Source organism: Phalangium opilio, unplaced genomic scaffold, assembly GCF_054372755.1.
Source record: "Phalangium opilio isolate 3A_F unplaced genomic scaffold, DU_Popi_V2 ptg000019l_1, whole genome shotgun sequence".
NCBI lineage: Eukaryota > Metazoa > Arthropoda > Arachnida > Opiliones > Phalangiidae > Phalangium > Phalangium opilio.
Window position 1 is genome coordinate 3,852,719 of NW_028324152.1, and position 13,039 is coordinate 3,865,757.

General features: G+C 45.9%; 2 non-coding genes across 2 annotated transcripts; both read left to right on the forward strand.

Moving 5' to 3' along the window:
• Positions 1-4,364: 4,364 nt before the first annotated feature.
• On the forward strand, positions 4,365-4,437 carry TRNAN-GUU (transfer RNA asparagine (anticodon GUU)). Its single transcript has one exon. It is a non-coding gene; the product is annotated as a tRNA-Asn (tRNA).
• Positions 4,438-6,860: 2,423 nt separating this feature from the next.
• TRNAK-CUU (transfer RNA lysine (anticodon CUU)) lies at positions 6,861-6,933 on the forward strand. Its single transcript has one exon. It is a non-coding gene; the product is annotated as a tRNA-Lys (tRNA).
• Positions 6,934-13,039: the final 6,106 nt, after the last annotated feature.

Below are 13,039 nucleotides of genomic sequence, written 5' to 3' on the forward strand. Positions count from 1 at the left end.
GCCGTTAACCGAAAGGTTGGTCGTTCGAGCCTACCCGGGAGCGCTGTTGTGTGATCTCAAATGTAACGGAAAAAGTCAAAGTTTTTCCACAATACCTGACAACATTTTAAATTCTAAGCTTCCGTGGCGCAATGCTTAGGGCGTTCGGCTGTTAACCGAAAGGTTGGTGGTTCGAGCCCATCCGGGAGCGGTGTTGTGAGGTCTCAGATGTGACGTAAAAAGTCAAAGTTTTTCCACAATACCTGACAACATTTTAAATTCTAAGCTTCCGTGGCGCAATGCTTAGTGCGTTCGGCTGTTAACCGAAAGGTTGGTGGTTCGAGCCCATCCGGGAGCGGTGTTGTGCGATCTCAAATGTGACGTAAGAAGTCAAAGTTTCTCCACAATACCTGACAACCATTTAATTTCTGAGCTTCCGTGGCTCAATGGATAGCGCGTTCGGCTGTTAACCGAAAGGTTGGTCGTTCGAGCCCACACGGGAGCGGTGTTGTGCGATCTCAAATGTGACGTAAAATGTCAAAGTTTTTCCACAATACCTGACAACATTTTAAATTCTGAGCTTCCGTGGCGCAATGCTTAGTGCGTTCGGCTGTTAACCGAAAGGTTGGTGGTTCGAGCCCATCCGGGAGCGGTGTTGTGAGGCCTCAGATGTGACGTAAAAAGTCAAAGTTTTCCCACAATACCTGACGAACATTTATTTTTTGGGCTTCCGTGGCGCAATGGTTAGCGGATTCGGCTGTTAACCGAAAGGTTGGTGGTTCGAGCCCATCCCGGAGCGGTGTTGTGGAGTCTCAGATGTGACGTAAAAAGTCAAAGTTTTTCCACAATACCTGACGGCCATTTAATTTTTGGGCTTCCGTTGCACAATGGTTAGCGCGTTCGGTTGTTAATCGAAAGGTTGGTGGTTCCAGCCCACCCGGGAGAGGTGTTGTGGGGTCTCGGATGTAGCGTAAAAAGTCATAAGTTTTCCACAATACCTGACAACATTTTAAATTCTAAGCTTCCGTGGCGGACTGCTTAGTGCGTTCGGCTGTTAACCGAAAGGTTGGTGGTTCGACCCCATCCGGGAGCGGTGTTGTGAGGTCTCAGATGTGACGTAAAAAGTAAGAGTTTTTCCAAAATACCTGACGAACATTTAATTTTTGGTTTTCCGTGGCTCAATTGGTAGCACGTTCGGCTGTTAACCGAAAGGATGGTCGTTCGAGCCCACCCGGGAGCGGTGTTGTGAGATCTCAAATGTAACGTAAAAAGTCAAAGTTTTTCCACTATACCTGACAACATTTTAAATTCTAAGCTTCCGTGGCGCAATGCTTAGTGCGTTCGGCTGTTAACCGAAAGGTTGGTGGTTCGACCCCATCCGGGAGCGGTGTTGTGAGGTCTCAGATGTGACGTAAAAAGTCAAAGTTTTTCCACAATACCTGACAACCATTTAATTTCTGAGCTTCCGTGGCTCAATGGTTAGCGCGTTTGGCTGTTAACCGAAAGGTTGGTGGTTCCAGCCCACCCGGGAGAGGTGTTGTGGGGTCTCAGATGTAGCGTAAAAAGTCGTTTTCCACAATACCTGACAACCATTTAATTTCTGAGCTTCCGTGGCTCAATGGTTAGCGCGGTCGGCTGTTAACCGAAAGGTTGGTGTCTCGAGCCCACCCGGAAGTGGTGTTGTGAGATCTCAAATGTAACGTTAAAAGCCAAAGTTTTTCAACAATACCTGACGACCATTTAATTTTTGGGCTTCTGTGGCGCAATGGTTAGCGCGTTCGGCTGTTAACCGAAAGATTGGTGGTTCAAGCCCTCCCGGGAGAGTTGTTGTGGGGTCTCAGATGTAGCGTAAAGAGTCATAAGTTTTCCACAATACCTGACAACCATTTAAGTTCTGAGATTCCGTGGCTCAATGGTTAGCGCGTTCGGCTGTTATCCGAAAGGTTGGTGGTTCGAGCACACCCGGGAGCGGTGATGTGAGGTTTCAGATGTTACGTAAAAAGTCAAAGTTTGTCCACAATACCTGACAACATTTTTAATTCTAAGCTTCAGTGGCGCAATGCTTAGTGCGTTCGTCTGTTAACCGAGAAGTTGATGGTTCGATCCCATTCGGAGAGCGGTGTTGTGAGGTCTCAGATGTGACGTAAAAAGTCAAACTTTTTCACGTTTTAATTTCTGAGCTTCCGTGGCTCAATGGTTAGCGCGTTCGGATGTTATCTGAAAGGTTGGTGGTTCGAGCACACCCGGGAGCGGTGCTGTGAGGTTTCAGATGTTTCGTAAAAAGTCAAAGTTTTTCAACAATACCTGACGACTATTCAATTCTTGGGCTTCCGTGGCGCAATGGTTAGCGCATTCGGCTGTTAACCGAAAGATTGGTGGTTCGAGCCCATCCGGGATAGGTGTTGTGGGGTCTCAGATCTACCGTGAAAAGTCATAACTTTTCCACAATACCTAACAACTATTTAATTTCTGAGCTTCCGTGGCTCAATGGTTAGCGCGTTCGGCTGTTAACCGAAAGGTTGGTCGTTCGAGCACACCCGGGAGCGGTGTTGTGAGATATCAAATGTAACGTAAAAAGTCAAAGTTTTTTCCACAATACCTGACAACATTTTGAATTCTAAGCTTCCGTGGCGCAATGCTTAGTGCGTTCGGCTGTTAACCGAAAGGTTGGTGGTTCGAACCCATCCGGGAGCGGTGTTGTGAGGTCTCAGATGTGACGTAAAAAGTCAAAGTTTTTCCACAATACCTGACAACCATTGAATTTCTGAGCTTCCGTGGCTCAATGGTTAGCGCGTTCGGCTGTTAACTGAAAGGTTGGAGGTTCGAGCCCATCCGGGAGCGGTGTTGTGAGATCTCAGATGTGACGTAAAAAGTCAAAGTTTTTCCACAATACCTGACAACCATTTAATTTTTGGGCTTCCGTGGAGCAATGGTTAGCGAGTTCGGCTGTTAACCAAAAGGTTGGTGATTCAAGCCCATACGGGAGCGGTGTTGTGAGTTCTCAGATGTGACGTAAAAAATCAAAGTTTTTCCACAATACCTGACAACATTTTAAATTCTAAGCTTCCATGGCGCAATGCTTAGTGCGTTCGGCTGTTAACCGAAAGGTCGGTGGTTCGAGCCCACCCGGGAGCGGTGTCGTGAGGCCTCATATGTGACGTAAAAAGTCAAAGTTTTTCCACAATACCTGACAACCATGGAATTTCTGAGCTTCCGTGGCTCAATGGTTAGCGCGTTCGGCTGTTAACTGAAAGGTTGGTGGTTCGCGCCCATCCGGGAGCGGTGTTGTGAGGTCTCAGATGTGACGTAAAAAGTCGAAGTTTTTCCACAATACCTGACGACGATATAATTATTGGGCTTCCGTTGCGCAACGGTTATCGCGTTCATCTGTTAACCGAAAGGTTGGTGGTTCGGGCCCACCCGGGAGCGGTGTTGTGAGATCTCAGATGTGACGTAAAATGTCAAAGTTTTTCCACAATACCTGACAACCATGGAATTTCTGAGCTTCCGTGGCTCAATGGTTAGCGCGTTCGGCTGTTAACTGAAAGGTTGGTGGTTCGCGCCCATCCGGGAGCGGTGTTGTGAGGTCTCAGATGTGACGTAAAAAGTCGAAGTTTTTCCACAATACCTGACGACGATATAATTATTGGGCTTCCGTTGCGCAACAGTTATCGCGTTCATCTGTTAACCGAAAGGTTGGTGGTTCGGGCCCACCCGGGAGCGGTGTTGTGAGATCTCAGAAGGAACGTAAAAAGCCAAAGTTATTCTACAATTCCTGACAACATTTTAAATTCTAAGCTTCCATGGCGCAATGCTTAGTGCGTTCGGCTGTTAACCGAAAGGTCGGTGGTTCGAGCCCACCCGGGAGCGGTGTTGTGAGGCCTCAGATGTGACGTAAAAAGTCAAAGTTTTCCCACAATACCTGACGAACATTTATTTTTTGGGCTTCCGTGGCGCAATGGTTAGCGCATTCGGCTGTTAACCGAAAGGTTGGTGGTTCGAGCCCATCCCGGAGCGGTGTTGTGGAGTCTCATATGTGACGTAAAAAGTCAAAGTTTTTCCACAATACCTGACGGCCATTTAATTTTCGGGCTTCCGTGGAGCAATGGTTAGCGAGTTCGGCTGTTAACCAAAAGGTTGGTGGTTCAAGCCCATACGGGAGCGGTGTTGTGAGTTCTCAGATGTGACGTAAAAAGTCAAAGTTTTTCCACAATACCTGACAACATTTTAAATTCTAAGCTTCCATGGCGCAATGCTTAGTGCGTTCGGCTGTTAACCGAAAGGTCGGTGGTTCGAGCCCACCCGGGAGCGGTGTCGTGAGGCCTCATATGTGACGTAAAAAGTCAAAGTTTTCCCACAATACCTGACGAACATTTATTTTTTGGGCTTCCGTGGCGCAATGGTTAGCGCATTCGGCTGTTAACCGAAAGGTCGGTGGTTCGAGCCCACCCGGGAGCGGTGTCGTGAGGCCTCATATGTGACGTAAAAAGTCAAAGTTTTCCCACAATACCTGACGAACATTTATTTTTTGGGCTTCCGTGGCGCAATGGTTAGCGCGTTCGGCTGTTAACCGAAAGATTGGTGGTTCGAGCCCATACGGGAGCGGTGTTGTGAGTTCTCAGATGTGACGTAAAAAGTTAAAGTTTTTCCACAATACCTGACAACCATTGAATTTCTGAGCTTCCTTGGCTCAATGGTTAGCGCGTTCGGCTGTTAACTGAAAGGTTGGTGGTTCGAGCCCATCTGGGAGCGGTGTTGAGGTCTCAGATGTGACGTAAAAAGTCAAAGTTTTTCCACAATACCTGACGACGATATAATTTTTGGGCTTCCGTTACGCAACGGTTATCGCGTTCATCTGTTAACCGAAAGGTTGGTGGTTAGGGCCCACCCGGGAGTGGTGTTGTGGGGTCTCAGATGTAGCGTAAAAAGTCATAAGTTTTCCACAATACATGAAAACATTTTAAATTCTAATTTTCCGTGGCGCAATGCTTAGTGCGTTCGGCTGTTAACCGAATGGTTGGTGGTTCGAGCCCATCCGGGAGCGGTGTTGTGAGGTCTCAGATGTGACGTAAAAAGTCAAAGTTTTTCCACAATACCTGACAACCATTTAATTTCTGAGCTTCCGTGGCTCAATGGTTAGCGCGTTCGGCTGTTAACCGGAAGGTTGGTCGTTCGATCCCACCCGAGAGCGGTGTTGTGAGATATCAAATGTAACGTAAAAAGTCAAAGTTTTTCCACAATACGTGACAACATTTTAAATTCTAAGCTTCCGTGGCGCAATGCTTAGTGCGTTCGGCTGTTAACCGAAAGGTTGGTGGTTCGAGCCCATCCGGGAGCGGTGTTGTGAGGTCTTAGATGTGACGTAAAAAGTCAAAGTTTTTCCACAATACCTGACAACCATTGAATTTCTGAGCTTCCGTAGCTCAATGGTTAGCGCGTTCGGCTGTTAACTGAAAGGTTGGAGGTTCGAGCCCATCCGGGAGCGGTGTTGTGAGGTCTCAGATGTGACGTAAAAAGTCAAAGTTTTTCCACAATACCTGACGACGATATAATTTTTGGGCTTCCGTTGCGCAACGGTTATCGCGTTCATCTGTTAACCGAAAGGTTGGTGGTTCGGGCCACCCGGGAGCGGTGTTGTGAGATCTCAGAAGGAACGTAAAAAGCCAAAGTTTTTCCACAATACCAGACAACATTTTAAATTCTAAGCTTCCATGGCGCAATGCTTAGTGCGTTCGGCTGTTAACCGAAAGGTCGGTGGTTCGAGCCCACCCGGGAGCGGTGTCGTGAGGCCTCATATGTGACGTAAAAAGTCAAAGTTTTTCCACAATACCTGACGGTCATTTAATTTTTGGGCTTCCAAGGCGCAATGGTTAGCGCGTTCGGCTGTTAACCGAACGGTTGGTGGTTCGAGCCCATCCCGGAGCGGTGTTGTGGAGTCTCATATGTGACGTAAAAAGTCAAAGTTTTTCCACAATACCTGACGGCCATTTAATTTTTGGGCTTCCGTGGCGCAATGGTTAGCGCGTTCGGCTGTTAACCGAAAGGCTGGTGGTTCGAGCCCATACGGGAGCGGTGTTGTGAGGTCTCAGATGTGACGTAAAAAGACAAAGTTTTTCCACAATACCTGACAACCATTGAATTTCTGAGCTTCCGTGGCTCAATGGTTAGCGCGTTCGGCTGTTAACTGAAAGGTTGGTGGTTCGAGCCCATCCGGGAGCGGTGTTGTGAGGTCTCAAATGTGACGTAAAAAGTCAAAGTTTTTCCACAATACCTGACGACGATATAATTATTGGGCGTCCGTTGCGCAACGGTTATCGCGTTCATCTGTTAACCGAAAGGTTGGTGGTTCGGGCCCACCCGGGAGCGGTGTTGTGAGATCTCAGAAGGAACGTTAAAAGCCAAAGTTTTTCTACAATACCTGAAAACATTTTAAATTCTAAGCTTCCATGGCGCAATGCTTAGTGCGTTCGGCTGTTAACCGAAAGGTCGGTGGTTCGAGCCCACCCGGGAGCGGTGTTGTGAGGCCTCAGATGTGACGTAAAAAGTCAAAGTTTTCCCACAATACCTGACGAACATTTATTTTTTGGGCTTCCGTGGCGCAATGGTTAGCGCATTCGGCTGTTAACCGAAAGGTTGGTGGTTCGAGCCCATCCCGGAGCGGTGTTGTGGAGTCTCATATGTGACGTAAAAAGTCAAAGTTTTTCCACAATACCTGACGGCCATTTAATTTTTGGGCTTCCGTGGCGCAATGGTTAGCGAGTTCGGCTGTTAACCAAAAGGTTGGTGGTTCGAGCCCATACGGGAGCGGTGTTGTGAGTTCTCAGATGTGACGTAAAAAGTCAAAGTTTTTCCACAATACCTGACAACCATTGAATTTCTGAGCTTCCTTGGCTCAATGGTTAGCGCGTTCGGCTCTTAACTGAAAGGTTGGTGGTTCGAGCCCATCTGGGAGCGGTGTTGTGGAGTCTCATATGTGACGTAAAAAGTCAAAATTTTTCCACAATACCTGACGAACATTTATTTTATGGGCTTCCGTTGCGCAACGGTTATCGCGTTCATCTGTTAACCGAAAGGTTGGTGGTTCGGGCCCACCCGGGAGCGGTGTTGTGAGATCTCAGAAGGAACGTAAAAAGCAAAAGTTTTTCCACAATACCTGACAACATTTTAAATTTTAAGCTTCCGTGGCGCAATGCTTAGTGCGTTCGGCAGTTAACCAAAAGGGTGGTGGTTCGAGCCCATCTGGGAGCGGTGTTGTGAGGTGTCAGCTGTAACCCAGAATATAAAAGTTTTTCCACAATACCTGAAGACCATTTAATTTTTGGGCTTCCTTTGCGCAATGGTTATCGCGTTCATCTGTTAACCGAACGGTTGGTCGTTCGAGCCCACCCGGGAGCGGTGTTGTGAGATCTCAAATGTAACGTAAAAAGTCAAAGTTTTTCCACAATACCTGACGAACGTTTAATTTTTGGGCTTCCGTTGCGCAATGGTTATCGCGTTCATCTGTTAACCGAAAGGTTGGTGGTTCCAGCCCACCCGGGAGAGGTGTTGTGGGGTCTCAGATGTAGCGTACAAAGTCATAAGTTTTCCACAATACATGACAACATTTTAAATTCTAATTTTCCGTGATGCAATGCTTAGTGTCTTCGGCTGTTAACCGAAAGGTTGGTCGTTCGAGCCCACCCGGGCGCGGTGTTGTGAGATCTCAAATGTAACGTAAAAAGTCAAAGTTTTTCCACAATACCTGACAACATTTTAAATTCTAAGCTTCCGTGGCGCAATGGTTAGCGCATTCGGCTGTTAACCGAAAGGTTGGTGGTTCGAGCCCATCCCGGAGCGGTTTTGTGGAGTCTCAGATGTGACGTAAAAAGTCAAAGTTTTTCCACAATACCTATTGGATGTGGAACATATTGGACTATAACATACTCAAAGGACATCCCCGTATCTCTAGTAGAACCTGAGTTATGGCATGTTTTTGAACATTTCGCTTAATTACTCGGCCCATGCTTGTCGTAGCACTAAGTTTATAGTATGGTTGGATGGGCGGACAAATTGGATTATAACACACTCAAAGGACATCCCTGTATCTCTTGTAGAACCAGAGGGTAAACGAGTGCGACAGGGTGGGTTAGCTAAACGAGTGCGACAGGGTGGGGTTAGCTAAACGTGTGCGACAGGGTTGGTTAGCTAAACGAGTGCCACAGGGTGGGTTAGCTAAACGAGTGCGACAGGGTGGGTTAGCTAAACGAGTGCGACAGGGTTGGTTAGCTAAACGAGTGCGACAGGGTTCGTTAGCTAAACGAGTGCCACAGGGTGGGTTAGCTAAACAAGTGCCACAGGGTGGGTTAGCTAAACGAGTGCGACAGGGTGGGTTAGCTAAACGAGTGCGACAGGGTGGGTTAGCTTAACGAGTGCGACAGGGTGGGTTAGCTAAACGAGTGCGACAGGGTGGGTTAGCTAATCGAGTGCGACAGGGTGGGTTAGCTAAACGAGTGCGACAGGGTGGGTTAGCTAATCGAGTGCGACAGGGTGGGTTAGCTAAATAAACGAGTGCGACAGGGTGGGTTAGCTATACGAGTGCGACAGGGTGGGTTAGCTAAACGAGTGCGACAGGGTGGGTTAGCTAAACGAGTGCGACAGGGTGGGTTAGCTAAACGAGTGCGACAGAGTGGGTTAGCTAAACGAGTGCGACAGGGTGGGTTAGCTAAACGAATGCGACAGGGTGGGTTAGCTAAACGAGTGCGACAGAGTGGGTTAGCTAAACGAGTGCGACAGAGTGGGTTAGCTAAACGAGTGCGACAGGGTGGGTTAGCTAAACGAGTGCGACAGGGTGGGTTGGCTAAACGAGTGCGACAGGGTGGGTTAGCTAAACGAGTGCGACAGGGTGGGTTAGCTAAACGAGTGCGACAGTGTGGGCTAGCTAAACGAGTGCGACAGGGTGGGTTAGCTAAACGAGTGCGACAGGGTGGGTTAGCTAAACGAGTGCGACAGGTTGGGTTTAGCCAAACGAGAGAGCCATGTTTGTCGTAGCCGTAAGCTTTTATTATGGGTGGATGGGGGACAAATTGGACTATAACATACTCAAATGACATCCCCGTATCTCTAGTAAAACCAGAGTTACGAGCCTCCAAAATAAAGTGTAATGTTAATCCTATGGAGTGTATGTTCACGAACATTTTGCTTAATTACTCGGCCCTGATTTCCCTGAATTTTCCCTGAGGTTTTTGTCAACTATTTATTTCCCTGATTTTTCCAGATTTTCCCGGTTTTCCAGGTTTGTATGAGCCCTGATTCGAAATAAATTTATATTTTTGTTGTGGCTCGTTTTGTGAAGGAAAAATAGGGCAGATTTCAGAAGAATGCTTCGACTAGTGTAGAAGTTGCAGGTGAGTTCTCCTTGTTTGTCATTCAATGGTATTAATTACGTTGTTAGTTTATAATATTGAATATCGGTAATGGTATGGAAATGGTTCTCTGCTATATTTGATTTCGGTAATGGTTGGAAATGAGATAACGTTTCTTAATCGGGAATGGGAATGGTTGGTATTTGGAAACCACGGATCGGTAACGTATGGGGAGGTTGATGAAATCTATGGGTGGAATTGGTAAACAAAAATTTGAACAAGAGTGGTATGGAAATGGTAACGTTTGAAACTGAAATGCAGCTCTCTAAACCTTAGAGTATATCGTAGTGGTATCTATGCTCCTTGGTTTTCCGTTCCAAAACTTCCGTTGGCTGGGATCTCCGTCGAAAAGAAAAATGGCGATATGGTGGACGTAGAAACACGTTGCAATTCTTATATTAAAGATACTGCGAATAAATTTGTCCAAATCGTTTTAATTTAACCACGGAATTCTCACTCACACATATCACAACAAAACATCATTGACGATCGTTTAAATTTTTTGTAGAAAACTAGAAACCCCGACTAAAAGCCAACTTCTTAGCCAAGGCTTAATTTACACCGTTCCGACAGAAGCAGACGTGAGCCATTTTCGCTCCCAAAATCAAAAGATAAAAATAGTTCTAAACCGGATGTGTGTAAGTTAATGCGCGTGGGCGCTAAAAAAAGGGTAACTATTTCTTTGGGAGTTAAGCGGTGTATGAATCCGCTGAGCTTTACGGCGAAACTTTGTTGTTACGGGCTTTTTAACCAGTTTCGTACTTCGGGTTATTATGAACTCCTGGTGGGACAAAGTTCAACTCCGGTACTAGCAAACGCAAAAACTAAACGCTAGTTCAGCATAACCAAAAACTAAACAGAAATTCGTTTACTGATCATAAACAAAACTACTAAAACATAGCACCAGCGATAGCGATTAAATGAAATCCAAAACTTATTTACTTGAAAAGTATTAATGTTCATCAAAATAATATCAAAAATAAACATAAGCAAATTATCATCTTAAAAACAGATCAAGAGCAGCGCTATCCAGTTAACTGTAACCTAAACAAAAGTCCACACGAATAATCAATCATTATATGGACTAACAAGATTATGATACTTTACGAAATCATTTTTTAAAAAAATAGACTCTAGTCTTTAAACATATTAACCACAATACATAAAAAGAATAGAACAAAACACAAAATTTACAGAGCGCTCTAAATTAACTTCGAAGTGAATTCACATTAATCCATTTACTTTTTAATAACCCTACGCGTAACTAGATCTCTAGGTCGTAGTACTCTACTATCACTAAGATCATCACGATCATCCTGATCGTCATTATCGAATGGTTTAATTTCATTGTTTCCTATTAAACCTATACTGGTAGGGTGACTATCATTTTTCCGTTTAGTCGGTACCGAAATTTTGTCACCATTACCCGAATGCGTACTGTCAGCCTCGTAACCCTGCGCAAGGGCTGATACTGCCAGCCTTTGTCTTTCGACGTACGGTTTTAGCTCTGAAACATGATATGTTCCAGGCAATTCTTTGCCATTTGGGTGAGCCAACCTGTACGTTAGTTTTGATAACTTTTTCGAAATTTTAAAGGGACCTTCGTACTTATCCGCTAATGTCTTACTAAAGTCATCCGCAGCGCTGGATAAAAAATGTGTTTTACGTAACACTAAATTTCCATCCTGGAACTCGAAATCACGATGACTTCGGTCATAGTACGCTTTTTGCTTTTGTTGAGCAACTTTAATGCGGTCTTTAGCCTTTTCAACAGCTTCCTCCACTACCGAAGCTACTCTGAGACCATAAAACTCTCAGTCTCAGGCACTAAATATTCTTCCGGATTTTTATCTTTCAGAACGCTACTGGCCGTTCTCAGTTCGCGACCAAACATCAAGAACGCAGGGGTGTATCCTGTCGTCTCTTGACGAGCGGTCCTAATAGCCATGGCGAACTGGGAAATGCCTTTGTCCTAATCTTTGTGATTATCCTCTACATAGGATACTACCATAGTTCCTATGATTCTATTAAGCCTTTCTGTTAGGTTACCCTGAGATGAATATAAGGACGTATAGCGTTGTTTGACCTGCAACGTCTCGAAAACCTTTTTGAAAATACGAGAAACAAACTGTCGGCCATTGTCCTTTACTACGCAGGTGGGCAATCCAAATCGCGTAAAAATGTCACCGATAAGATGACGCACAATAGGCTTAGTAGTAGCGGTCCTTAACGGGAATATCTCCACCCATTTGGTTAAGGTGTCTGACACCACTTATCATTTTCTAAATATTGAAAAATCGCGCTCATTTCTTTGTCGTTACGCTGTGCTTGTATAATGTCGTCGCGGTCAAACTTGACTAATACCGGGCTAGAATGAGGGGTGCTAGATGTTATTGCACTAAGAATACCTATATCACAGTCGGAGTTACGCGTTAATTGTTCATCCCTATTTAGGATCCTTGATTGTTCAACTACCGCTGAAGTTTCGGTATGCTCGTCTTGTTCCGGTATCCGCGAGAGGGCGTCAGCTACAACATTATCTTTGCCGGGTATATGGTTTACGGTGAAATCAAAAGCTTGTAGCCTTGCGTTCCACCTGGCAAATTTGCCGGTGGGGTCTCGCGCGCGGTAAAGCCAGCGTATTGCACTGTGATCGGTAAAAACTTCAAATTTTGACCCTTTATGTATGGGCGGAACTTCTCTACTGCCCAGACGACAGCTAAACATTCCCGCTCAGTCGTGGAATATTTTCTTTCCGTGTCGCTAAGTGAGCGGCTAGCGAATTGGACGACGTGTCGCTTTCCCTTTATTTTCTGCGACAGCACTGCTTCCAATCCAAGGTAGGAAGCGTCCGTGTGTAGTATGAAGGGCTGTGTATAGTCCGTTGAACTTAACACTGAGGCCGACGACAATTCTTTCTTCAAGGTATAAAGGTACGTCCGCACTAGGCGTAAATTTTCGCTCGCCACGCTACGTACGCTACGCTCGCCACGCACGCATCGTTACGTAAAAAGTCAGTGTTTTTCCACAATACCTGACGAACATTTAATTTTTGGGCTTCCGTGGCGCAATGGTTAGCGCGTTCAGCTGTTAACCGAGAGGTTGGTGGTTCGCGCCCACCCGGGAGAGGTGTTGTGGGGTATCAGATGTAGCGTGAAAAGTCATAACTTTTCTACAATAACTGACAACCATTTAATTTCTGAGCTTCCGTGGCGCAATGCTTAGTGCGTTCGGCTGTTAACCGAAAGGTCGGTGGTTCGAGCCCACCCGGGAGCGGTGTTGTGAGGCCTCAGATGTGACGTAAAAAGTCATAAGTTTTCCACAATACATGACAACTTTTTAAATTCTAATTTTCCGTGGCGCAATGCTTAGTGCGTTCGTCTGTTAACCGAATGGTTGGTGGTTCGAGCCCATCCGAGAGCGGTGTTGTGAGGTCTCAGATGTGACGTAAAAAGTCAAAGTTTTTCCACAATACCTGACAACCATTTAATTTCTGAGCTTCCGTGGGTCAATGGTTAGCGCGTTCGGCTGTTAATTGAAAGGTTGGTCGTTCGAGCCCACCCGGGAGCGGTGTAGTGAGATCTCAGAAGGAACGTAAAAAGTCAAAGTTTTTCCACAATACCTGACAACCGTTGAATTTCTGAGCTTCCGTGGCTCAA